Raw genomic sequence first — 27,948 nt, forward strand, 5'->3', positions numbered from 1 at the left:
TGAGGGACTCCTGAAAGGCATAAATTTAACAGGGAACCAACAACCACAGTTAATAAAGACAAATACTATTTTAAGGCAATATTTTTAAAAGCCTATATTAAGCTGGAATCAAGATTGCTGGGAGAATGTCAATAACCTCAAATATGCAGATGACACCACCCTTATGGCAGAAAGTGAAGAGGAACTAAAGAGGCTCTTGATGAAGGTGAAAGAGGAGAGTGAATAATCCGGCTTAAAACTCAGCATTTAAAAATCTAAGACCATGGCATCCAGTCCCATCACTTCATGGCAAGTAGATGGGGAAACAATGGAAACAGTGACCGATTTTACTTTCTTGGGCTCCAAAATCACTGCAGGTTGGAAGAAAAGCTATGACCAACCTAGACAGCATATTAAAAAGCAAAGACGTTACTTTGCTGACAAAAGTCCATCTAGTCAAAGCTGTGGTTTTTCCAGTAGTCATGATGGATGTGAGAGTAGGACTATAAAGAAAGCTGAATGCTGAAGAATTGATGCTTTTGAACTGTGGTTGGAGAAGATTCTTGAGAGTCCCTTGGATAGCAAGGAGATTAAACCAGTCCATCCTAAAGGAGATTAGTCCTGAATATTTATTGGAAGGACTGATGCTGAAACTGAAGATCTAATCCTTTGGCTACCTAATGTGAAGAGCTGACTCACTGGAAAAGACCCTGATACTGGGAAAGATTGAAGGCAGAAAAAGGAGATGACAGAGGAGGAGATGGTTGGATGGCATCACTGACTTGATGAACATGAGTTTGAGCAAGCTCCCAGAGATGGTGAAGAACCAGGAAGCGTGGCATGCTGCAGTCCATGAGGTCACAAAGAGTCAGACATGACTAAGCGACTAAAAAATAACAAGGCGAAAACTCCATTGCTGTGATGTGGGGATTTTAAATAAAGGCAGGGAGTTGTGTTTTACGCCCTGCGTTAGCAGCGCCCTCATGTTATTTTGTCCTTTACAATCAGCCGCATGTCGCCTCCAAGTGGTTTATGAGGGCTGACAATGGCCTGGCAAGACTGAGTAGCACCGGGGCTTTAAAATGATTCTTTTTTTTTAATTAAAAATTTTTAGCGGTGTATAGTTGATTCACAGCGGTGTATAGCTGTGTTAGTTTCTCGTGTATACGAGTGATTTAGAGATGTCTACACATACAGGTATATATGTATGCGTGCATACATACTACCTTGCTTCAGTTGTGTCCGACTCTTTGCAGCCCTATGGACTGTAACCCTCCAGAGTCCATGGGACTCTCTAGGCAAGAAGACTGGAGTGTGTTGCCATGCTCTCCTCCAGGGGATCATCCCGGGCCAGGGACTGAACCTGCATCTCTTAAGTCTCCTGCATTGACAGGTGAGCTCTTTACCACCTGGGAAGTCCATGTATATGTATACATATAGCTAAATATATTTATATATATCAAAATATATGTATATATGTTTTCTGTTTCACATTCTTTTCCATTATATTTTATTACTGAATATACTTCCCTTTGCTACACAGGAGGACCTTGCTTTTGTCTCTTTTAAGTATGGTAGTAGTGTCATGCTTTTGGATTGTAGAACGTATATTAACTTTTTCTGCTTGATTCGAAATGAGGGAGATATGTTTTGAGGAGTGGACGTAGGGGCGCATTCTCCTTTGTTCCCAGGCTCCAAAACACCTCAGCACAGCACTGCTGCTTGTCTTTCCACCACATTTATTTCCCACTCAGCTGCCCTGTTACCTGCCTTTCTGGGATCCATGGTCCCACAGCCTGGAGAATTCACTTGACATCAACCCCTCCTACCCATGAGTCTCCTAGACAGTCCACCATCCCACACACCCGGAAACCCACTCACCTACGTGGGGCTCTGTGTCCCTCATCTCCTCCTAAAGCTCTATTTTTTAATAGTTAATATATCGAATCATGTGTGTGTGCATAGCCATGTCTGACTCTTTGCGACCCATGGACTGTAGTCCACCAGGTTCCTCCGCCCATGGGACTTTTCAGGCAAGAATACAAGAATGGGTTGCCATTTCCTCTTCCAAGGGATCTTCCCGTCCATCTCCAGCATTGGCAGGAGGGTTCTTCACCACTTGAGCCACCTGAGATGTTCTAATCTATCGAATTATATATCCATGTAAACACACATAGACACATATTTTCAAATCACAAAGCAGGCTCATTTCATTTGGGGTTTAGTTAACAGAAGACGGCAATGGCACCCCACTCCAATACTCTTGCCTGGAAAATCCCATGGACAGAGGAGCCTGGTAGGCTGTAGTCCATGAGGTCGCTAAGAGTCCAACATGACTGAGCAACTTCACTCTCACTTTTCACTTTTTTAGCATTGAAGAAGGAAATGGCAACCCACTCCAGTGTTCTTGCCTGGAGAATCCCAGGGGTTGGGGGAGCCTGGTGGGCTGCCATCTATGGGGTCACACAGAGTCGGACACGACTGAAGCAGTTTAGCAGCAGCAGCAGCAGTTAACAGAAACCTATGTAAGCAGTTTCATCAGAATGAAGACCTATTGTTGAACTGGCCTGAGATATAACGTGAGAGTACTCTGAAGGGTTATTTTCAGGGTTCTTCATCTGCATACCTCACATCATGGGAGCAACAGATTGGAGAGGAAGGTTCTGTAGTCATCTCATTCAAACGGTAGCACGGGAGATATACACAGTGTGCTCTATGCTTTGCTGGCAGAAATCTTCAATCATAAAGAGATGTTTACCCTGCCCAGGGTTGTTCAGTGTGGCATTAAGTTAAAATTCCAGGTTTGTTTTCCTCTCTAGTGTTTAGTATAATTGAATATCCTCCAGGATTTTCTTTCTTTAATGTTATCATTAATCATGTTTGGGCAACAATGAGATTTTAAGCAAGGGAGGTTTTCAGAGCAGATATGGTCGCCTAACCTTGGATCTAATCCTATGTCTATTCCTACTTAAGTTTCTTTACATTCCCATGTAAGTTTAACAGACTGACTGTGTGAAACAGTTCCAAGTTCACAATTAGTTGCTTTCAGAGTACTCATGGACCAGTGAAGATTTCAGAGGACTGTGGAATAAAATGCATAATTGTAGTCAGCCAATGAGAAGCTCAGGCCATCAAGGTGAGCAGTGAATATATACCTTTGGGAAGTCATCAAGCAGCAGCAATGTGCCCCATCTAAGATGATCTTGAAAGAAAAGCTGTTTTCTCTGGTTCAGTTAAATGAATACATGTGGCTGGTCTGATGTGTTTTGACAAAGTGCTCCAAAGGTGTGGGGCTTAAAAGGCTGAAAAGCCACCGCTCTAGCAATTCCCATCTTCTGAGACCCACGCTGCCAGATTTCACAGGTTTCACACAGGATATGAAAGCAGCTTACGAAAGTGCAAGGGATGTGGGCAATTTCAGAGCTACGGGTAAAATGCAGGATTTTACATGCAATCAGCTGTGCTATAAAAAGTGCTTTAGTAAAACAGACATCAAATTCAGAGGTGCCCCAAGCATAGCAAAGGCAGTGGGTTCATAGTATAATGGAGACAAATTGATAAAATAAGTGGGAGAGATTTCAGAAAAACTACAGTCTTTTATTGAATAGAATGAAAAATAGGTGTGCACACACATTCGTGTATCAAGTCATCCATCCATATGAAAACAAAAGTCTGGTGTAAAGTCTAGTAGAATCAAAGTCATTCTACTAAACTTGCTAATAACAGATAGGTTAATTTTTACCAGAGTTATATTGGTTTTTTTACTAAATTAACTCATTTGAAATAAAACTCTTTTACCCAAAGTTGGTTGATTTAATGTAATGCCTTGATAGTTGACATCAGGCTTGCCTGGTAGCTCAGATGGTGAAGAATCTGCCTGCGATGTGGGAGACCTGGTTTCAATCCCTGAGTTGGGAAGATCCCTTGAAGAAGGAATAGCTACCCACTCCAGTATTCTTGCCTGAAAAATTCCATGGACAGAGGAGCCTGGCAGGCTACAGCCCATGGGGGTCACAAAGAGTCAGACAGGACTGAGTGACTAACGCATACGCAGTTGACATCGATCACATTGTTGTTCAGTTGCTTAGTTGTGTCCAACTTTTTGCAGCCCCATCAACTACAGCATGCCAGGCTTCCCTGTCCTTCACCATCTCCCAAAGTTTGCTCAAACTCATGTCCGTTGAGTTGGTGATGCCATCTAACCATCTCATCCTCTGTGGTCCCCTTGTCCTCCCGCCTTCAGTCTTTCCCAGCATCAGGGTCTTTTCCAATGAGTCAGCTCTCCACATCAGGTGCCCAAAGCTTTGGAGTTTCAGCTTCAGCATCAGTCCTTCCAATGAATATGTAGGATTAACTGGCTTGATCTTCTTGCTGTCCAAAGGATTTTATAGCACCACAGTTTGAAGGTATCAGTTTGTCGGTGCTCAGCCTCTTTTTTTCTTTGATTTTTAAAAATATTGTATGTATTTATTTGGTTGAGCTGGGTCTTACTTTCAGCATGCAAGATCTTTAGTTGCTGCATATAAACGCTTAGCTGCAGCATATAGGATCTAGTTCCCTGACCAGGGACCGTTCCTGGGCACTCCTGCACTGGAGCCCAAAGTCTTAGCTACTGAACTGTCAGATAAGTCCCCCGGGGGTCTGATTTTCTTGAGATGGACCATGCTTTTTCTTCTGCTCTCTGACTCTCTCTGTTTCAGTCTCTATCATCTGTCTCTCTGCAAGTCCCTCCTTCCTTTTTCCCCATTCCATTTCAGAGCACCTCTGGGATTCCCATCATAAGCTTCAGTTTCATAAAGTCCAAGAAAAAACTATGTCACTGCATTCCATGTATGCTAATCTTACCAAGTGGCAGCCCAGGGGGACAAACAGCAGGGGAAAATAGTTTGGAGGCAGTTACCTTCCCCATTCTCTCCAGTAGAGAGAATGCTGATGGTGATCCATGGACGCCTTCAGAATGAGAGTATCCACAGCCAGCATGTATGCTAAGTTGCTTTGTCATGTCCAACTCTTTGCAACCTGATGGACTGTTGCCTGCTTTTCTGTCCAGGGGATTTTCCAGGCAAAAATACTGGAGTGGGTTGCCTGCCCTCCTCCAGGGGATAATCTCACATCTGTACATGACTACTGGAAAAACCATAGCTTTGACTATTGGCTTGATCCTAAATCCCTAAAAACCTGGCAGCGTAAGAATACAAGAGTTAATTGCCAGTGGTTCACCATTTATGCCAGTGTTTTTTTAGCGTGCCGCTAAATTTTCTAAGGAAAAGTGAAAAAAGCTATTACCCAATGAAGATAAATGTTTCATAGACCATTGTAACCACAGTAGAAAGATAAACTTGTAACCGGTGGTTTTGTGGTCATGTCAAGATGAGTCCTGTGGACTAATTCATAATGTTTTCCCCTTAGGTTGAATCTATCTCCTCAGCTGGTCTATGTCTACTCTCTCCAAGATGACCCTCATATAGTTGTGAAAAAAAAAAAAAAGGCAAAATAACTTGCTTTTTAAAGATCAGGTCATGTGGCGTTGAGAGCTACTTGTCATGATGTGTGTGCATGCTAAGTCGCTTCAGTCATGTCCAACTCTGTGTCCCTATGTACTATAGCCTGCTAGGCTCCTCTGTCCATGGGATTCTCCAGGCAAGAATACTGGAGGAAGTTGCCATGCCCTCCTCCAGGGGATCTTTCCCACCCAGGGATTGAACCCAGGTTTCCTGTGTTGGCAGGAGGATCCTTTACCCTGGAGTAGGGCAGCTCTCTAGTTGTGGTGCGTGGGCATTGCAGTGGCTTCTTTTGTTGCAGAGCACAGTCTCTAGAGCATTCAGGCTTCGGTAATTGCAGCCCACGGGCTGCTCTCGAGCACTGGCTCAGTAGCTGTGGCATCCGGGCTTAGTTGTCCTGTGGCATGTGCGATCTTTTCAGACCAGGAATCAAACCCATATCTCCTGCATTGGCAGGCAGATTCTTTACCACCTAGCCACCAGGGAAGCTCTTTCTTTCAGTTCAGTATTATAATTTAGTTGGAAAGTAAAGACAAACAGAAATAACTCTAATAACACAGCTGTGGCTTCAATACTATACAACTGTTTAGTATATATATATTTTTACTATAAAGTGTATTAAAACCTTACATTTATGTAGCACTTTACTTTTTTCAGTGTTTGAGGCTATCCTCTAATTTAAGTCTAACAATAACCACGTGATTTTAATCTGTATTTCTTGCTCCACCTAGATGCAATGCCCTCTGGGCGTGTCCCTGCACAAGATAGGAAATGGATATTATTATTTACAGCAAAAGAAACTCTTGGAAAGTTGTCAGAGGGAACATTGTTGGATGTGTGGAGTTGTAAATACGTGGAGGAGAGTCAGAGTCAGCCTGAGTTATGTTTGGTTTTGCCTCCATATGGCAGTAGAATCACTGGAACATTTCCTTACCCATCTGGGCCCTACATTGTGAAGTGAAAGTGTTAGTCACTCAGTCATGTCCAACTTTTTGTGACTCCATGGACTATAGCCTGCCAGGCTCCTCTGTCCATGGATTTCTCTAGGCAAGAATACTGGAGTGAGTAGCCAATCCCTTCTCCAGGGAATCTTCCAACCCAGGGATCGAATAGCGGTCTCCTACATTGCAGGCAGATTCTTTACTATCTGAGCCATCACACTGCCTCACCTAAAAAACATGAATAATAATACTCATATTGCATTGTTATTGAGAAGTTGGAGTGAAATTGTGCATATACATAGCAAATTGTCTGGTGCCTAGTATTATAAATTGTCCAATAATAACTTTTATTGGTAATTATTAGTGAGAACAGAAGAATCAAGTGGGAATTTAAAGGCATTTTGATATTCTGCGAAGTCATTGATAATGTAAAACTATTGAGATGGATACAAGTCCTTAAGTGGATAATTCAAGTTAATTATCCAAATTCTCTGGTTTGAGTCCATCCAGATTTAGCAAAAACAAGTTGTCTATTTCTTTTCTTCATGTGGCTATAGGACATAAGATACCCAAAGTAACCCTATATTTAAATGTGGAAATTTGAAAATATCAAGGTGAAATTGTTTCAGCCTCTGTTTTATAATATCCATGTTCTTAGTTTACTTTGCCAGCACTGGGAAATCTGAACACATCAGTTTGGACATTCCTTCTGTCCTGATTAGAATTCATGCTTTATATGTGTGTCTGCCCTAAATTCCTTGAGAGTAAGAATATCAAATTAGGCATATAAAGAATGCTATTGGACCCAAACTGATTCAGAATGGTTTACTGGAAGTTTTAATCCCATTAGTCGTTCACTTTTAAATTCCAGGCAGTAAGAACTAGTAACCCACTGCTCCTTGTGTATCTGGAATCCTAAATTTCACTTCTGGCAACATGGCTTCTTGAGTAAGCTTTGGTAAGTCATTTAACCTCTTGGTCTCACTGGACAAACAAACACAACAACGCAAAAACCATCATCAATTCTGCATTCTCTCACTTTCTGCCAGTATTCAGTATAATTCCTGCAGGCTATGTGTATGCTATGCTCAGTCGCTCAGTCTTGTCCAGCTCTTTGCAACCCCATGGACTGTAGCCCTCCAGGCTCCTGTTCCCATGAAATGCTCCAGGCAGGAATACTGGAGTGGGTTGCCATTTCCTCCTCCATAGGATCTTCCATCAAGGGTTGAACCCACATCTCTTGCATCTTCTGCATTGACAGGTGGATTCTTTACCACTGGAAAGCCCCATACAGGCTGGATATGTGATATAAACCTCATGAGCCACATTGCCTTGTTTTCTGCCTGAGGAGAGAACAGTGGTAATCTGTGAGACTCGCTTAATTTATAACCCCTCCCTTAAGAGCAGAGACATTACTTTGCCGACTAAGGTCCGTCTAGTCAAGGCTATGGTTTTCCTGTGGTCATGTATGGATGTGAGAGTTGGACTGTGGAGAAGGCTGAGTACTGAAGAATTGATGCTTTTGAACTGTGGTGTTGGAGAGGACTCTTGACAGTCCCTTAGACTGAAAGGAGATCCAACCAGTCCATTCTGAAGGAGATCAGCCCTGGGATTTCTTTTGGAAGGAATGATGCTAAAGCTGAAACTCCAGTACTTTGGCCACCTCATGTGGAAGAGTTGACTCATTGGAAAAGACTGTGATGCTGGGAGGGATTGGGGGCAGGAGGAGAAGGGGATGACAGAGGATGAGATGGCTGGATGGCATTACTGACTCGATGGATGTGAGTCTGAGTGAATTCCGGGAGTTGGTGATGGACAGGGAGGCCTGGCGTGCTGTGATTCATGGGGTCGCAAAGAGTCGGACATGACTGAGCAACTGAACTGAACTGAAGGACTTCTGTAGAAGTCTGATTTGTGGTTTGGAAAATTATTGCTATGGAAGCACGTCAAAGCACAGCTTTGATGATCATTTGCTGGGCAAATGCAAAGGGGTGACAAGGAGGTGCCCCAGAAGCACAAAGAGCCAGTGAGGGGCGGGTGTACACAATGCAAGTGCTGACATCACTTCAAGGAGGCCATGTAATGTACTTGACGATGTAATGGCAAGAGCTGGAAAATAACCATAGAGAACTTGCTGAACCGGTGGGACTCATCCAAGGGGCTCAGTCTGAACACAGACTCTGCCATCAAGACTAAGGAATAATTATCCAGGTCTTCAAAGATTCTTCATAAGAAAAGAAAAGCAAATTCCCATCCAGTATTCCCAGTGATGCTTCAAGCTGAGCTGTACACTTGCCAGAGCTGCTTCTGTCTCAGTGCCCTCTCTAATTTTCCTCCAAGAACATCTCTAGTCCCGTACCTCTGTCTTTCGAATGCTACCTAGTCCCCAAGGCCAGGGTCAAATACTACTTTCTCCAAGGTAGTTTTTTTGGTTCTCACTTCTTGATTAATTTCTGTCTTTGTTTGGGCTGCTGCTGTGACAAAATTACTATAGCCTGGGTGGTTTATAAACAACACATATTTCCTGCTCACAGTTCTAGAGGCGAAAAGAGATCAGGATGCCAGCATGGTCTGATTCTGCTGGATTCCTCTTCAAGGTTGCAAACTGCCAACACATGGCAGAGAGCAGAAAGAGAAGGCAGATGGCCTTATGACTGTTATAAGGGCACTGATCCTATTCACGAGGGCTCCATCCTCATGACTTCGTCTGATCCTAATTACCTCCTTTAGGCCCACCACCTTAATTCCATTGAGGAGAGAGGGAAAGTAGAGCACCTATTTTTCCCTCTTCCTCCTGGGTTCTCCAGGTATCATTTAAACATGTTTCTTGGTTACGTTTTTTATTTTGGCTGCACCAGGTCTTCCTCGCAGTTGCATGTATTCTTCATTGTGGTAAGCAGATTTCTCTTATTGAGATGCAAAAACTTCTTGTTGTGGTTGGCAGGCTTCTCTTGGAGCAGTGCTCGGACTTAGTTGTTGTGCATGGACTTAGTCATCCTGTGGCATGTGGGAGCTTAGCTCCCCAACCAGGGATTGAACCTGCGTCCCCTGCATTGAAAGGCAGATTCTTAACCACTGGACTGCCAGGGAAGTTTCATCTCCTGGTATCATTTTTGAAACTCGATCCTCACTGTTATAAAAACACCTTTTGTATTAAAATATTTTTGTGTTTCCTTGTTCCCCCTGGATAGAAGATCTTTGATCAGTCTTGTTTATTTTGCAGAGGGAGATGGGGAATGCAATATCTTGCCGAATGCATAGAGTAGGGAGTAGTCATGAATTTCATTGTTGTGCTTCAGTTGTGTCTGACTTTTTGCGACCGTATGGACTGTAGCCCTCCAGGTTCCTCTGTCTATGGGATTCTCCATGCAAGAGTAGTGGAGTGGGTTACCATTCCCTCGTCTACAGGATCTTCCAATCCAGGGATCTAACCTGTGTTTTTTTATGTCTCCTGCATTGGCAGGCAAGTTCTTTATCACTGTAAATAAATAATTAATCAAAGCCTTAACCATGCAAACCATGTTGATTTTTTTTTCCCCTAATTTCACATGGCCAGAATGCAAATATCCGCAATTTGGACGTTCAGGTTTTCTCTAGACAAATCTCAGAGGAAACCAAATGATCGTGTTTAAATATCTCTCTTGTTTGTTTGCCCTCAGCTCCAAACAGCATAGATGCTTTTCTTAAGGTTTTTTGCATTTGCAGCTTACAAAGGAAGAAAGAGTTCTTTAATTCTTGCCAGACTTGCTCACATGCTCATGCAGGAGCTTAAAATTATAAGAGGGGTCAAAAGTATGTTCACATCTATCACTGCAGTTTCACTATGAGCTGCACACAGCTCCTTTGAACCCTGAAGGTTATGCCCAATACATCCATTGGAATAGCTGTGGGTCCTACAGAGACCCTCCTTAGATATGTTGACCTCAGCCTTTGTCCTGCTGTTCACATTAGTCCTTGCTAGCAGTTTCTGTTCAGCAGTAGGGCTTCTCACAGCATTCTGACTGTGTGCGTACCTGCTGTATCCTCTTTGTTGTGCAGAAGGAGAGGTTTTTTAAACTATCCCCTGATATGAACAGCTTGGTGGCTCAGTGGTAAAGAATCATCCTGCCAGTGTAGGAGACATGGGTTTGATCCCTGGTCAGGAAGATCTCCTGAAGAAGGAAATGTAAACTCACTCCAGTGTTCTTGCCTGGGAGATCCCACGGACAGAGGAGCCTGGCAGGCTAGAGTCCATGGGGTCACAAAGAGTCAGATACAACTTACTGACTAAACAATAACAACACAAACATCTTCCCTGGGAGAGGTGATGGAGCCCTTCCCTCTTCTTTTGTTGACAGTACCTGTGAATTCTCAGCAGCAGTAGGAATAAACCTGCTTGGGCTCCCTCCTTTGCTCTGGAGGCCACTGTCAAGGGTGTCCCATGCAGAACTCAGTGTCCCCTTCTCAACTGAGTGGATACTGTTGGGATGCCAGGTGTTGCTTATGGCTTTGTTACTCGGTCTAGCGAAAGCTTGTTACTTACAATCGACTATGTGGACATTCAGTGCCAAGAGTGAGCTAGAAGATGCTACAAGTCATAGTCACTTATTGATTTTGCATTTTCTCTCCTCCTCGTCTCCCGCTACTGGCATGCCTCTGTTGTGTGCCATAAAATTTTTGAGAATATAATTGTCATCTATTCTCCTTAAGTCCTGTACTCAAAGGATTTGGCTATAAAATGAATCCCATGACCTGAGCTCTTGAGGTTTGGCAATCCATTTGTGTTTTCTGCTGAAGATGTTGACCTGTCACTAAATTTTGAATATGGGTGACACTGCTGAAATTTAATCAGTAAAGGTCTCTCCTCTTAGATGAAACTAGGAAACACTGCAGTTTTATCCATTTCACTCTCTGTACTGAGCTTGGTGTCACGTAATTGCTGGCCAGTCTAACACTTTTGTACAGTACATCTTTCCAAATTAGAAAATGGGCTATAATAAAAAATCAATAGCAGCCCTAACTATCTGTAAGAACCCGTTAGAAAACCTAACAGTGCAAGATCTCAAATTCAGCAGCTGCAAAACTGTAACATGCTTGGAAGTTATTTCAACCCAAACTGCTTGAAATCCAAATGCAGAAACTTAACAAATGTGATAAAAGCCTAATCTGTTGAGAGACTTTGTGTAAATACTGCACATTGAAAAGATGTAAGTTCTTCCACGGCACACTTACAAATTGAATACAGTTCCACGTAAAAAACAATTCATTAGGGATGAAGCAATAAAAATTAATGTAAAGTTTATCTGGAAAAAAAATCAGTGAGTGAAGTGGAAAAACTTATGAAAAGCATAGTAAGAGGCAAATTTTATCTTCAATTATGCAACAAAAAGCTAAACTAATTAGAACAGGATGGTACTGGCATGAAGAATTTTATACAAAACAATAACAAAGCATGAGAGAATTCTATTGAAATTTTTTGTTGGTTATCTCTTAATGGGCTTCCCTGGTAGCTCAATGGTAAAGAATAATCTTGCCAATGGAGGAGATGAGGGTTCAATCCCTGGGTTAGGGAGATCCCCTGGAGAAGGAAATGGCAACCCACTGTGGTATTCTTGCCTGGAGTATCCCAAGAAAAGAGGAGGCTGGCAGTCTACAGTCCATGAGGTCACAAAAGAATCAGACACGTCTTAGCAATGAACCAACAACAGTCTCATAAGCTGTAAGTTGAAAATCAACACATGAGGAAGAGTCCTATTAAGTTCAGTGTTTCCAACAGTCATAAGACTCAAATGAAAATCTACCATAAGAATAACCAAAATAAGTAAGCATTCATATCAGATGAGAGTCTCACACAGGAGTACCTTGTATTCTTTAGTGTTTAATTTTAAAAGCAAGAAATTAAACAGGCTTAGGGGATGCATTTGGACATTAAAATAAAATAAAAGCTGAGTCGTTTTACATATGATAACAGGAAAGACAAGTGATTTTGCCAGCCTGTATTACAGACGAAATGGAACCAGACGTAGATTTATTCACTTTAACAATGTTAATACTTAAATAGTACTAAATTCCAGTACCTTGTGACTTTACTTTGGGAACTAATGCAATATTAAACCTAGTTTCTGTTCTTGACAGTTGTATTTGTTTTCTTTATCACGAGTTAACTCCTACTTGGAAATTAAGTCTTTGCAATAACAGGAAGTCCCCATATCTTTTTTTCTCAGAATGATTTTGGCGCAATATTTAATGAACCCATTTCTGGCATATAAGGAATGAACTGCCTGAGCTTTTAAAAGTCATAGTGAATATGTGTCTATCAGGTAGAGATGGACTCCCTAATTAGTAGCATGTGCCCCTGATTTGTTTAGTATTTGCTATCAGTAAATACCATTATCAAAAGCAATATTCTTTTCCTGCAATTTATTTATAGATGTTGATAACATCACTAACTGCACTTTAAGGACAGTGGGAAATAATGAATTCTAAGTATAATCAACCCTTGTTTTACCTTGTTAAAGAAAAACATGAAAGAGACTTTATACTTCCATAGAAAAGCACATTTAAATGTGTTTAATTTTATTTCTTATACTACAAAATATGTATTAAAAGGCTATAAGAAGAAAATAGAAAAGTAATAGTTAGAATGCGATTTGAAATTATAGACTTTGTACCAAATAGTTAAAACAGAAGGATTTGGAAGCTGAGAAAATCTAGGTTGAAGTCCAGCTCTGCCCATACTAGTTGTGTAAACTGGGAACGTTTTTTGACCTAGCAAAATCTCAGCCATTGGAAATATAAGTGTCTCCCGCATTAGAACAATATGACCATTAAATGAGCTAAATAATCCAAGTGTTTAGCTTAGGGCTTCACAAAAATCTCAAACCTCAGTACCTGGGAACCATTATTATTTTTATGGTTTTGTTCTGATAAAGAGGGTGAATTTTCTGTTTCCCTTGAGGAATATTCCTTCTGGGTTCACTGTCATAAAGCCACGGGAGCAAGCCAAGGTTGTGAGAGCTTCTGCTCTGTTCAGGAGTTGGGCTAATAATAATTACTGACACCTCTCCCTGTGGTCCAAACAAGGGGATATAGTGTAAAAGGAGGAAAGCAGAATTTTATCTTGAGACATCCTACATTCAAATCCAACTCTAACAGTTACTTATTAGCTGTGCAAGTCTGGACAAGCTTGAAATTTTTGTCTAAAAGATGACAGTAATAATCTTTGCTGCTTCCTCGGGCTGTGCGGTAGGACATGCAATAAATGTTAATTAATCCTGTTGTTTTATTTGCCCCCAAAGAAGAGAGAACTGTGGCTCTGATGGCCAGCGAAACTGGCTGGGGGTCATGTACCTTGTAAATGGTAAAGATTTAGCCCCTGTGTCTGCTATCAATATCCTTACCTTTTCTCTCTGTTTTGCTACCTCTTCAGGGTTCAGTTAGCAAGGGACACCAGGTGCTTGGACATGTAGCGAATTAAATAACTAAATTAAAATGAATATTTAAGAAGACTATGCAGAGAGGTTGGATTCTGAAAGACAATAAATTATGTTTATAGAGATAAGAAAAAAAAGTCCACTTAACTATAACTTATATAATTACAGTTTTTTATTAGGACTGGTATTTAGTATGATGAGTAGTTATGAGTTAATAACTAATAACCTAGCAAATAACTCACCAAACTGGAAACCAATATCAGAACTGGATGCTTAAGGGAATTTGTATTAATATTTGGTGATCTTGGGTTCATAAGTCACAGGTTCAAGATGATATTCAGTGCCTAATGTCGAAAATTGGCTCAGTACATGGAGAGTAATTAGTTTACACTCAGTATCAAATCCTATACATTCATAATCTGGATTAGTATTGATATACTGACAACCATGAGAAAATATTTCTTAGATGAGATGCACAAAGGCCCAACCATTAGTCGAGAATTTGATGTTTTCAGCTACAACAAGATAAAAGATGACCGCTTTGAGGAAGGACATCATAAACATGCATGAAAGCTAGGACACAGTAATTGCAGCAGGTAAAACTGACGATAAGATTCACATCCAGAGTACACAGGAAAGTTTAGTGCACCCACTAGAAGGGCAAAATCGCAAAATACAAAATAGAAATTGACAAAGGATATGATTAGGCAATTTATAGGAGCAAAACAAATGCTAAGACTTGTGAAAATAAGTTGTATTCAGTCGTTCAGTCGTGTCTGACTCTTTGCAACCCCAAGAACTGTAGCCTGCCAGGCTCCTCTGTGGTCTGCCATTTGTTGCTCCAAGGGATTGCCCCAACACAGGGATTGAACCTTGAAAACTGAAAAGGAGATCTGAAGAAACCATGGGCTTTAATGATAATGTACCATGTGAAGGTTTAATAATTGAGACAAATATGCCATACTGATATTAGGTGTTAATAATAGGGAAAAATTGGAGTGGGGTATATGAGAGCTCTTTGTACTATTTTTTTTCCATTTTTCTGAAACTATTTTTAATAGTATATTCTAATAAGTAAGTAGGGACAAGAACAGAGGGGGATAACATAAAATTGTTATATGTGCACTAAGCAATTTGGAAGACAGTTTGATTATCATTGGGAGCCCCTGAAGAATTGAATTGAAAAATGTAAATTTCAGAAGCCCTGTGAATGCTTGTGTGCCAAGGGAGCAGGTAGGGGACTTTAAGAAGCCAGAGGAGACCTGGCTGAGTGCCTGAACCAAGGAATAACAGTGAGAACGAATATAAGTAAAACTACAAAACACTGGAGTTAATAGAACTTAATCCCTGATTAAATGGGGTGAGGTGGTGAAAGGAAGGGATGGTCTACCATGGTTTTCGAGTTGAAAATGGAATTCTGGAAAAATTCAAAACAGAAAGGGAAATGGTCTAATTAAGTATTTAAAACACTAAGGAAAAACATCTGATGAGAAAGTCCTGAGTGGAAATTGACAGAGGTGGTAAATTTTCTAAGAAATTGGCATGAAATGTGTGGCTGAGGGGTTTCTGGTCTTAACCAGACAGTACTTAAGAGGCTGTCTTTTGTCAGCTGCTGTGACATGATAATTTCTGTTCATAAAGAGTAGAGTCAGTTGATTGACTTCTCTGCAGATGACTCTGGGTTTCTGTGCCCTGTAGCTCCAATAAATGAAGCGGGTTACAGCTTTCTGTGTTAAAAGTGAATGAAGATGGTCCTGGGTTCAGTGTGCTTAACTTTAGTATGGGTTTATATGACTTCCAACAACATGCCTGACCCAGGCTACTACTGGCCGGCCTTCTTCCTCTGCACTTGAGACTCTTAGAAATCATCAATAAGAGCAAAAAATATAATACACAGCTCATCTGCAAGAATGGGGCTTCCCTGATGACTCGGTGGAAATGAATTTGCCTGCCAATGCAGGAGACACAGGAGACTCAGGTTTGCTCCCTGGGTTGACAAGATCCCCTAGAGAAGGAATGGCAACCCACTCCAGTATTCTTACCTGGGCATGGACAGAGAAGCCTGGTGTGCTACAGTCCATGAGGTTGCAAAAGAGTTGGAAACAACTTGGCAGCTAAATAGGAACTACAGCAGCATTCTTCAGAGAAAGAAAGGGAAATACCCATGTACCAGAAATGGAGAAATAAACACTGATTCAGCTTAAACTCAAGGCTTTAAGATCTAGATATAATCCAAGAGGAAAGAGGACCAGATGCTCATGGTCCTACCGTGATGCTACCATAACTGAATATTTTCATGTTCTCACCCACAGTCCACAACTTCACGTGTTGAAACCTAATCCCCAGTGTGATGTACCTCAAGGTGGGGCCTTTGGGAATTGAATGGGTCCTGAGGGTGGAGCCCTCACGAGTAGGATTAGTGCCCTTATAAAAGAGGCCCTAGAGAGTTCCCTCACCCTTCACCCAGTTAGGTGGCCATCTACCAAGAGGGCCCTCACCAGATGCCAGCTTTGCTGGCTTCCCACTTCAGACTTCTAGCCTCCAGAACTGGGAGATATAAACTTCTGTCTTTTATAAACCACCCAGTACATGGTACTTTGTTGTAGCAGCTCACGCAGACTTAGACATTTACCTAGAGAGGACATGGTCTCAGGCTGAATGAGAAGGGAGCTGGAGCAGGGTCTCTGCACCATGCCTGGGGACTGAAATGAGCAGCCCCGATGTGCAAACAGCTAGAAGCTCCTCTGGTTTGAAATCACCAGAGAAGCTTGCCCTTCTGTGTCATAAGTGGGGGATTTTTTTTTTTTTCCCCTTGAGAAACCTGACAGTTTTGACGAGATCTCCTCTGATGTACAGAGGGTTTCCCAGGTGGCCCTAGTGGTAAAGACCCTGCCTGCCAGTGCAAGAGACCTAAGAAATAAGGGTTCAATCCCTGGGTCAGGAAGATCGCCTGGAGGAGGCCATAGCAACCAACTCCAGTATTCTTGCCTGGAGAATCCCATGGACAGAGGAGCCTGGCAGGCTACAGTCCATGGGGCTGCAAAGAATTGGACACAACTGAAATGACTTAGCAAGTTGTACAGAATCTTGAGCTGAAAAGACTAATAGGAAGACTTACCTGGAAACCCTTGAGACCCCAGCATTAGATGAACATTAACACTTCTCTGCAAGGCTTTCCACCCAGTACATCATGCCAGAATCCCTTAAGAAAGAAGAGAAACCCCACTGACAATGGGCTGAATTTTAAAACGTCAATGATGAAATGACAAATGCACCACCCTGAAGGCATCAGCAATTTCAGCAAGCAAAACAATTAGGGATCCAGGAACTTGAGCGACTAGACCAAACTGAAAGAAACAACAAAATGAGAGACCATAAAATTTTTAAAAGGACTAAATAGAGAATTTCTAGAAATGAACTAGTGCCGTCACTATAATTAAAGCCTTGAGGGAATGTTTGACTGACTCAAGGATTGTCCATATGCTCCTTGAACATTTCAGAATAGCAGTCAAAGCTGACAAGCACCTTGGATACTGTGCCTGGAGAGTGATCTGAAATCTTGCTAGTCTTTTGACGGATCCTCTCTTCTGTAGTTTATACCACAGAGTCATTGAAATGGCTTCATTCTCACCCAGTTTTTATCCTGAGTTTCTTTTGATTGAAAGGTATCTTGTAATCCCCCCCTTTTTTTGCAGCAAGAATGTTTAAGTGTATGTTTATTTTAATGACTTTCTACTTTATGATCACACAGGGATAAAATTATTTTATCCTGTCACCTTCATCTCCAGTGACCAGAAGTCCTGATTGATACATAAACTCAGATCCAAAGGACCATGTTATCTTTAAGATTGTTATTATTCCCTCTTCCAAAGACTGGGGACCACCTTGATGTCAGGATACCTGGCACCCTGGAAATATCACAATAATGTAGTTTTATTTTATTGTTAATTGAACCAAGGGTTTCATTCTCCCTGCTGCTTTTACCATTTCTTGGTATAGATTAGTGTAGTGACACCAGCTTGGCATTTTACACCAAGACATTTTAAACTCTCTAATTTGAATTAATAAAAGAAGAAAAAGGTACTCAGTTCAGTTCAGTTGCTCAGTTGTGTCCGACTCTTTGCAACCCCATGAACCACAGCACGCCAGGCCTCCCCATCCATCACCAACTCCTGGAGTCCACCCAAACCCATGTCCATCAGGTCAGTGATGCCATCCAACCGTCTCATCCTCTGTGGTCCCCTTCTCCTCCTGCCCTCAGTCTTTCCCAGCATCAGGATCTTTTCCAATGAGTAAGATCTTCACATCAGGTGGCTAAAGTATCGGAGTTTCAGCTTCAACATCAGTCCTTCCAGTGAACACTCAGGACTGATCTCCTTTAGGATGGACTGGTTGGATCTCCTTCAATCCAAGGGACTGTCAAGAGTCTTCTCCAACACCACAGTTCAAAAGCATCAATTCTTCGGCACTCAGCTTTCTTTATAGTCCAACTCTCACATCCATACATGACCACTGGAAAAACTATAGCCTTGACTAGACAGACCTCTGTTGGTAAAGTAATGTCTCTGCTTTTTGATATGCTATCTAGGTTGGTCATAACTTTCCTTCCAAGGAGTAAGCGTCTTTTAATTTCATGGCTGCAATCACCATCTGCAGTGATTTTGGAGCCCAAAAAAGTAAAGTCAGCCACTGTTTCCACTGTTTCTCCATCTATTTGCCATGAAGTGATGGGACCAGATGTCATGATCTTTAGTTTTCTGAATGTCAAACTTTAAGCCAACTTTTTCACTCTCCTCTTTCACTTTCATCAAGAGGCTCTTTAGTTCTTCTTCACTTTCTGCCATAAGGATGGTGTCATCTGCATATCTGAGGTTATTGATATTTCTCCCGGCAATCTTGATTCCAGCTTGTGCTTCCTCCAGCCCAGCATTTCTCATGATGTACTCTGCATATAAGTTAAATAAGCAGGGTGAAAATATATATACTTGATATACTCCTTTTCCTATTTGGAACCAGTCCATTGTTCCATGTCCAGTTGTAACTGTTGCTCCCTGACCTGCATATAGGTTTCTCAAGAGGCAGGTCAGGTGGTCTGTATTCCCATCTCTTTCAGAATTTTCCACAGTTTATTGTGATCCACACAGTCAAAAGCTTTGGCATAGTCAATAAAGCAGAAATAGATGTTTTTCTGGAACTCTCCTGCTTTTTTGATGATCCAGCAGTGTTGGCAATTTGATCTCTGGTTTTTCTGCCTTTTCTAAAACTACATTAGTTAGAAGAAGATTAGCATAGTATCACTAAAAGCTAACATGTACTTTTAATCCTATTCTATTTATGAGCTAAATTTAATGATAGGAAGTGTTTCTTATTCATCCCTATGGCCCCTAAAAATATTGTATGTGTATTAGATGTTTAAAGACTTAGAGTTCTAAATAAGTCTTCATGTCTAAAAGTTGAAATGTTAGTTGTACTCGACCACTAAATGGTCAGAATTCACTGGAACTAAATCTCCAATATGTATGTGTGCTTAGTCTCAGTTGTGTCCAACCCTTTGTGACCCCATGAACTGTAGCCTGCCTGGCTCCTCTATCCATAGGGCTTCTCCAGACAAGAATACTAGAGTGGGTTGCCATGACCTCCTGCAGGGGATCTTCCCAACCCAGGGATCGAACCCAGGTCTTTCGCATTGTAGGCAGGTTCTTTACAATCTGAGCCACCAGGGAAGCCCCAATTGCCAATAACTCTGCTTAAATAACTTTAAAATATCTATGGAATTCTCTGATAGTCCAGTGGTTAGGACTCTGCACTTTCACTGCAGAGGTCAGGGGTTCGATCCTTGGTCAGGGAACTAAGATTCTGCATGCTGTGTGGCACAGCCAAAAAGAAAAGAAAGTTAAAATTTCTGTAAGTGCAAAGATACTTCTGTGAACCCAACTGTTATTTAGTCACTAAGTCCTATCCAGCTCTTTTGCAACCCCATGGACTGTAGCCCACCAGGCTCCTTTGTCCATGGGATTTTCCAGGCAAGAATACTAGGGTGGGTTGCCATTTCCTTCTTCAAGGGATCTTCCTGACCCAGGAATTGAACCCACAGCCCCTCCATTGACAGGCAGCTTCTTTTACCACTGAGCTACCAGAGGAGCCCAATAGGAACCCAATTACCTTTTTTAAAAAGCTAATTCAGTCATTTAGTCAGTTCAATCACTCAGTCATGTCCAACTCTTTGCAATCCCATGGACGGCAGCATGCCAGGCTTCCCTGTCCATCACCAACTCCCGGAGTTTACCCAGACTCATGTCCATTGAGTCAGTGATACCATCCAATCATCTCATCCTCTGCCATCGCACCTTCAATCTTTCCTAGCATCAGGGTCTTTTCAAATGAGTCAGTTTTTTTGCATCAGCCAGCCAAAGTATTGGAGTTTCAGCTTCAGTATCAGTCCTTCTAATGAATATTCAGGACTGATTTCCTTTAGGATGGACTGGTTGGATCTCCTTGCTGTCCAAGGGACTCTCAAGAGTCTTCTCCAACACCCCAGTTCAAATAGTACTTAATTTTTACTTATTTTTCTACATACCTACATACCCAGAGAAAATGAACCAAATTTTATTTCAAAGGCCAGAAACCTATTACTAATTATTTACCCTCAGGAATATTCTGGGTAGTGTAAGCCCAACTTAAAGAACAGGAACTGACACCAAGACGCAATCACCCCAGAGACCCTCATAGCTGTCATGCCTCCCCTCAGGCTTGAATGTATACTAAGACTGGCCCCAATGAGGGAGAAGCAGAGTAAGGCTTCTCAGGGTTGACCCATTTGAAATAAGGCCAGGACAAGTAGGAAGAATGCAGGAAGATGGGGAGTGAAGGGAGAAGTGACCACATGGTCTAGGTGGCCCGTTGTGTCTGGGGTGGGAGCAGCTGGGCCTGGAGAGCCTGGCTCTCCTCACTGTGTGATGGAGCCCACAGCCTGTGCTGGCTCCAGTGGACACTTCCTGCCCATCTGGGCCATGGTTCAGACCAACTGCAGGCAATGGTGTGGGTACCAGCTTTGTGGATTAGCTTCTGCCTATGCTCTTTGGATGGCCTCTGTGAGTACCCTTGTGAGTAATACTGCCCTCAGACCTGGGCTGCAGTGTCCTGTCATGGGCTCTGTGCTTTTGCTGCGTCCAGCTACACCCCCTACTTTGTTAACATCATTTTATTTACTTATTTTGGGCTATGCTGGGTTTTCATTGCTGTGCCAGTTTTTCTCTAGTTGTGGCAAGGAGGGGCTACTCTCTAGTTACAGTGCAAAAGCTTCTCACTGTGGTGGTTTCTCTTGCTGCAGAGCTCCACGGTGCACGGGCTTCAGGAATTGTGACATATAAGTTCAGTGGTTTTGGCACATGGGCTTAGTTGTTCCAGGGCATGTGGGATCTACCTGGATTGGGAATTGAACCAGTGTCTCCTGCATCGGCAAGCAAACTCCTCACCACTGAGACACCAGCATAGGCCCCCAGCCCCTTTTTTGACCACACTCAGTCCATGGGGTCGCTAAGAGTCAGACATGACTGAGTGACTTCACTTTCACTTTTCACTTTCATGCATTGGAGAAGGAAATGGCAACCCACTCCAGTGTTCTTGCCTGGAGAATCCCAGGGATGGGGGAGCCTGATGGGCTGCCGTCTATGGGGTCGCACAGGGTCAGACACGACTGAAGCGACTTAGCAGCAGCAGCAGCAGGATCCCTGGGCCCTGGAAAGATGGCCATAACACTATTTTCTTTTCTTGCTAATCTTATCTATATAACATTTCTACTGCTGTACATGCATGTGTGGAAAATGGACCATCATATAGAACATATTAATAGTTTGCCCCCACGATGAGCCTATCAGAAGTGGAGAACGGGCGAAAGCAAGTGGATGAAAAGGCATCCGTCCCTTGAATAACAGGGACTTCGGAAATGTTGTCAATTTGTCAATATCTCAGGAATCTTGGAATATGCATGCTCTTTTTAACAAGTGACTTTTTGATTGTCATTATTAGAGGTGATTTTTTAAATTAGAGATGATTTTTTAAATTAGAGATGATTTTTTTAATGCTTCAAATTATAATGCAAGGGGGAAGCTGGTAATTGTGAACATTTTGAAAGAGGACGAGAAAGGAGATTAAAATTTTACGATTGTTCGTAGTCATTTTTACACTTGAGTCTGTAGACTTTCTCCTAAATGTGATGTGTCATAGTCTAGTGTTGATCTGATTATAGAGTTTGGAAGGCACTAGCTAGTCTGTTTTGCCATATTTTCTTCAATGTTTTTTAAAGATAGTGGATCCAAAGGAACCCATGAGTAATCTGATGGACGAGCATCAAGATATAGATGAAAGGTCTAGAACTCAATGATAATCAATAGCTATTCTATTGGTGATAATCAATAGGCCTTCCAGGTGAATGCAGTAGGACAGAACAGTCTCTTTTAAAAAGTATTTTGTCTTTTAAAATTAGGAAATAAAAGTTCCATGAAGTGTATTATCAGTTGTACTCCTGAAATGTTTTCATAAAGTCTGCCATTAGGGAAGGTTACTCAAAAATGGCCATCTGTATCTGGGGATCAAAGTTGAGTATGATATTCAACCACATTCTATGTGAGTAAGCCACCATATGCTGTAGCAGAGCCTACATTTTAAAATGAGATTTCAAGAAATATCAACAAACTCCAGATGGATTTGGTCATCTCTCCAGTGTTTTTGGAGGGGCTAGACTGGACCAGCTTGCTAAATTTATTTAATCTCCTTAATCGGTTTTAATATTTTCAGAGTCTGAATGATTTTGGAGGGAGAAACAGATGTTGTGTGATAGCTCTTAGTTTTTCAAGAGCTCCTACTAAAATAATTACAGATTGGAAAACATACAGTCAGAAGTAATCTTGATTTGAGTCAGTTTGGCAAAAATAAAAGTGATAGGAAAGCTGTCTCACTTTTGTTTGCTTAATTCTTGCATTTCAGAATTGGGATACAGATCATGTGAGAATAGCCAGGTACACAGCTGCTACATTTGTTATGTTTCAGATTTTTGCCATTTGCTAAAACATGCATATCCCTCCACAGTAATTGAGAGCAATACATTAACTGTATTCACTGTGTGGAAGAGAATGCAAATATATATATATATATATATATGCAAATATTATATATATTATATATGTATTATATAATATATAAATATTATATATATATTATATTTTGGGGTATTTACTACCATTTCAAGAAAACCTTTCAGTATACATAGTGAAAGAATTGTTGTTTTTTAAAATATTTTACAACTTAATGGGAAAAGTTATGCATGTTAATAATGTAAAGAGTTCTGTGAAACTATAAAATGTTTGTAGTAAATTTTACCATAATTATTTAAGAAAAAAATGTATACTCTGAAAGACAAACAAATCCATTAAGGACTTTCCTGGTAATCCAATGGTTAAGACCCTGTGCTTTCAATGCAGAGGACCTGGGTTTGATCCCTGGTTGGGGAATTTAGATCCCACATGCTCTGCAGTGTGTAGCCAAACTGGAAAAAAAAAAAAATCCATTAAGGTATTCATGAAGTCTAAAGAAAATATTTGGGGGGAAAGAGAGAAATACCCTTTAAAGGAGCAGAAGCAAATCATATAAGTAGAAATCATTTGGGGATTCCTACCTGTACTCCGGTTAGCTAAGGAAGATTTTTTTATTTTCTTTCATGTTGTTAGGAATTCATAGTAAATATGGTCACAGTGAATGAACACTCTATATCAGACTCATGGTGGATTATTCCTATGGTTTTAGTCAATAACGTATATCTCAGTCTTGGCTCTTTTTATCCCTTAAACCCTGTTTTCTAACCAATAACCAGTTCATAGTTTCATGATCTAGCCAGGAGCAGCCACCTCTCACCACCTCTTTACCTGCCTGGTCCACTGTCGCGTTGAACCAAAATGATTACCTTTACTCCATTACCAGTCTCGCAGCTTCAGTTGCCCAACAGTCTGTCTTCAAAACCAGAGCCAACATGACCTTTAAAAGCATAAATTAGGTCAAATTCCTAGTTCAAATACTTCCTTTGAGCTTTCAGATACTGAGAGTCAACATCGAAGGTCCTCCAGTACTGGACTCCTTTCCATCTTCCTGGAGCTCTGTTGCCCCACTGAGCTCATCTTCTGATGCTGAACCCCTCCAGGGGCTGTAGGCTCACTGCTGTGGGATGCTCTCCTTCCTCAGGAATGTGGAAGATGCTCCTCCCTTACCTGGGACTCTCTTCACATCTCATCACCTGCACCCTCTTATTATCTACTCAGGGAAGAAGACCCCACTGTACTTTATTTACAGTTGAACCTTTGACACTACGTTTCCCTGTTTCCTTTTTACTACCTTCTAACATCCTATATATTTAATTATTTACATTATCATCTTTCTCTCTCAACTACAAATGAAGGAATTTTTGTCTGTTTGGTTAGCTACCAAATTTCCCAGTGCCTTCAAGAGGCTTTAGGCACGCTGTGAAACTGAAACTGAAGTCTCTCAGTCGTGTCCGATGCTGCAGGGAATCAATAAATATGTGATGAATGAAAAAAAATCCAACATATTTACAATTTCGTTTTATAATCATTTCCCTAGCTTAAAGTCTCAAAAGTAAATTTTAGTTCTGGGTCACTTCTAGTTAACAAAAATAAACTCAAAATGATTAACTAAAATTGGTTCTAATTAATTTTGTCAATCTCTGTGGAGCTTGCCTTACCAATCAATTGAGAATGGAAAAGAAAACCAGAAATCCTTCTCTCTCATTTGAATAGATTCCTATTTATAAGGCCCTGTTTACTGCTGCCAAGCTTAGCTTGACCTGGTGTTCATGAACATCTGCCTCCTTGGCTCAGTCCTTTCCAATTCTTTAAAAAACAAAAAGAATGGCAAATTTGGGTCCACGTTTGCTTTTTGTATGACAAAGAAGGAAAGGATCCTTAAAAAAATTTTTTTTTTCTGTTGTAAACACATCTCTAGATACTTTCTCAAGTATCTAGTACAGCTATGGCAAGCAGTTTTTGCTCTGACTTAATTCTAGAGGAAGATAAGTCAAAAGTTGGGAGATAGAGAATGATGCCAGGAATTGCTTCTTTCTCTAACTTACTGGGATCGAATAAGCACAAGTGATTCCTCAAAACACATAACTGGGAACCATGTTCTTATTATGCACCTGTTTAAAAACCTGAGCAAGCAAATGAATTTGATCTCTGGTGTAAATTTCTTATTAAAAACACAAGTAAAAAATAGAAAAGTGGTAGCGCAAAAGGCAAAACACCCACAGGGTCAACGGTTAGCCTTTCCTGTGGGTTTTTGAGTACTGGTAACTCAGATGGTAAAAAAAATCCTTCCACAAAGCAGGAGACCCAGATTTGGTCCCTGGGTCAGGAAGCCCCCCTGGAGAAGTGAATGGCAACCCACTCCAGTATTCTTGCTTGGGAAATCCCATGGACAGAGACGTGTGGCAGGTTATAGTCCATGGGGTCGCAAAGAGTTGGAAATGACAGAGTGACTAACATACGTAACTGCACAATTTAAGAGATGGATGGATGGATGAATAGACAGATAGGTAATCTTACTTATTTAGACACTTATAAGTACATTTGCAAGTTTTACATATAATTAACGTGAGAAATAGTGCTAAGAGTGTACCATACACCAAAAATAGGATTATTATTTGAAAAATTTTCTAAGTTGGCCAGAAGCAATATAATGTAATTACAGTACATTTGAAATGAAATGGTATAGCAGGAGCATTTAAATCAGCAAAGCTATTATGTTCGATTTGCGCGATTAATCTTTGCGAGGAATGGCAAACAGATTTTTAATGAGTTTTAAACGTGGGACTAAGATCACTGGATAGTCCACACTTGGTATCAAGAATGAGGAGCAAGGAGTATGCAAATGCAGAGAATGGGGGTGGGGGTAGGGGTGGGGGACAAAACGGGGGAAGGGGGTGAGGGGGGTTTGGCAGAGGGGTGGTGGCCCATGGAGGGTCCACATGGGACAGAGGCAGTTTCTGGGTAGTTAATTTTGTTGTCCTTTTGCTTGTTTCTTTACACTGTGGTGGTTTACATGCTATAGACCAAAGTTAAGAAACACAGATTGGAATCATAGCAGCTCATGTCTTTGTGGACATCTGTAATTATTTAAATAAAACGCTCCATGATATGAAAGTCAGTTGCTTTCCAAGACCCCAGTAATGGAATTTATTTCCCATTTGTATTTCTAGCTTCACTTTTTATTTGAATTCCTTTGCTTCAAATTTCCTGTTGACATTTTTTTAAATCATTGTAGCCTATTTCAGTATCCAGTTTATCATCCTGAAAAATTCCTTCCATCAGTGCACGCATAATATCCCAAGAATGAAACCTCTGACCACAAATGGTGAAGATTGCCCACCCCAGGAAGTGGGCAGTGAAGAATAGGGAAACTGGGAGGGACCAAGGCCAGGACTCAGGTTGAGAGAAGTTTGCAGGTATTAGCACTTTGTTATAGATCTAGTCCAAACTGAATACAAGGGAGCCAGAGTCTACCTGACGTAGAGCAGGGGGGGTCACCTGAGTTCTCTGCCCAACAAGTCATTAAATGCAAGCTCCAAACAGCCTAGACTTTAGACCTGTGACGTCTTGTGTCCTCAACTCTTTGTTCTTGGCTGGAAATTATGTTCTCTGTTTGGTCCAAGTGGCCACAACTTGCAGAAGTGTGTTTAGATATCACTGAATCTGCCTGCCAATGCAGGAGATGCAAGAGATTTGAGGGTTCGATCCCTGAGTCAGGAAGGTCCCCTGGAGTAGGAAATGACAACCCATTATTATTCATGCTTGGGAAATCCCATGGACAGAAGAACCTGGTGGGCTACAGTCCACAAAGAGTCACCAAGAGTCAGACATGACTGATCAATTGAGCACACAAGCACAGGTTATAATGAGGAGCAGGGCATTCATTTGTGAGCAAGGTCAAATTTCTGCGACCCTCTGTGGAGGCCTTGAAACCAACTGCTATGGTCTGAATATTTGTCTGCCCAAGATTCATATGTTGAAATCCTACCCCCCTGATGTAATAGAAAGTGTGGGGTCTTTGGGAGCCCCTTAAACCATGAGGCTAGGACCCACAGGAATGGGATTCGTGCCTTTATAAAAGAGACCCCACAGAGCTCCCTCCTCCCTTCTGCCGTATGAAGATTGGATGAGAACTCTTTGACCAAAGCAGGTTCCTCACCTGGCCATGCTGGCATCTCTGATCTCAGACTTCCAGCCTCCAGAACTGACAGCGATAAACCTCTGTTGTTTATAAGCCACACTGTCTGTGCTGGTTTTCTTAGACCAGTCCAAAAGGACAAAGACATGACTGTGGCCTGGTCACCCACATGTCACCTTTTGTTAATTCAGCCCAGATCATAGGACTCAACATAACTTGAGTGTCAAATAACAATGCACCACTGATACTAACATCACTTTATTCTTTAAATTTTTAACCTTTACCAGGAATTTATGAAGAAGCTACAGAGCATCTCTTAGAAGCAGTGACTCCATCCTTATTTCTTTCTGATCTAAATTTATTTCTCAGAAAATAATTTCCCTAAACCTTGAGTACAAACACTTGAATTTTTTTTAAATGTCACTCTATTGTTTCCTCATTTACAAGGAGTGTTGGCTCAACTCTGTACAAATCCCTTCCAGCTCTGAAATTCAGGGATTTTATAGTACTAGTTCACTGAAGCTAACATATGCTTAAGATGTTTAAGGTCATCCACACTGGAGGGCAGGGGAAGAGACTCCACAGGGACCTTGACCCCTTGCCTCTAGGCTTAGTCCACCCCCAGGAAATATCAACCACAGGATGCCTGAAGCTAGACTAGCAGAGACATTCCTAGTTCTAGTAGGTCAGAGGTTTGTGAGCAAGCTCTGACTCTTAAGTCTTAGTGGGCCTACTCCCACCTGGCCTGTTTCTCAATCCTTGAACTATTTTTACATTTAGTCTCAGGTTCTTATGAAAGGGCTGTTGTGCCTTCTGCATTCTGTTTGCATATTTGGCCATGCACAAGTAAGACTTGAAAATGCTTCACTTATTTATGCATGCAGT

The 27,948-nt window shown here is 41.5% G+C and overlaps 1 protein-coding gene across 2 annotated transcripts in view; it reads left to right on the plus strand.

Annotated features, from left to right (window-relative positions):
* CTNND2 (catenin delta 2) overlaps nt 1-27,948 on the plus strand; it is a 1,117,159-nt gene that overhangs the window by 513,657 nt on the left and 575,554 nt on the right. The window lies entirely within an intron of this gene.

This window comes from Ovis aries, chromosome 16 (genome assembly GCF_016772045.2).
Source record: "Ovis aries strain OAR_USU_Benz2616 breed Rambouillet chromosome 16, ARS-UI_Ramb_v3.0, whole genome shotgun sequence".
In the NCBI taxonomy this organism is placed as follows: domain Eukaryota; kingdom Metazoa; phylum Chordata; class Mammalia; order Artiodactyla; family Bovidae; genus Ovis; species Ovis aries.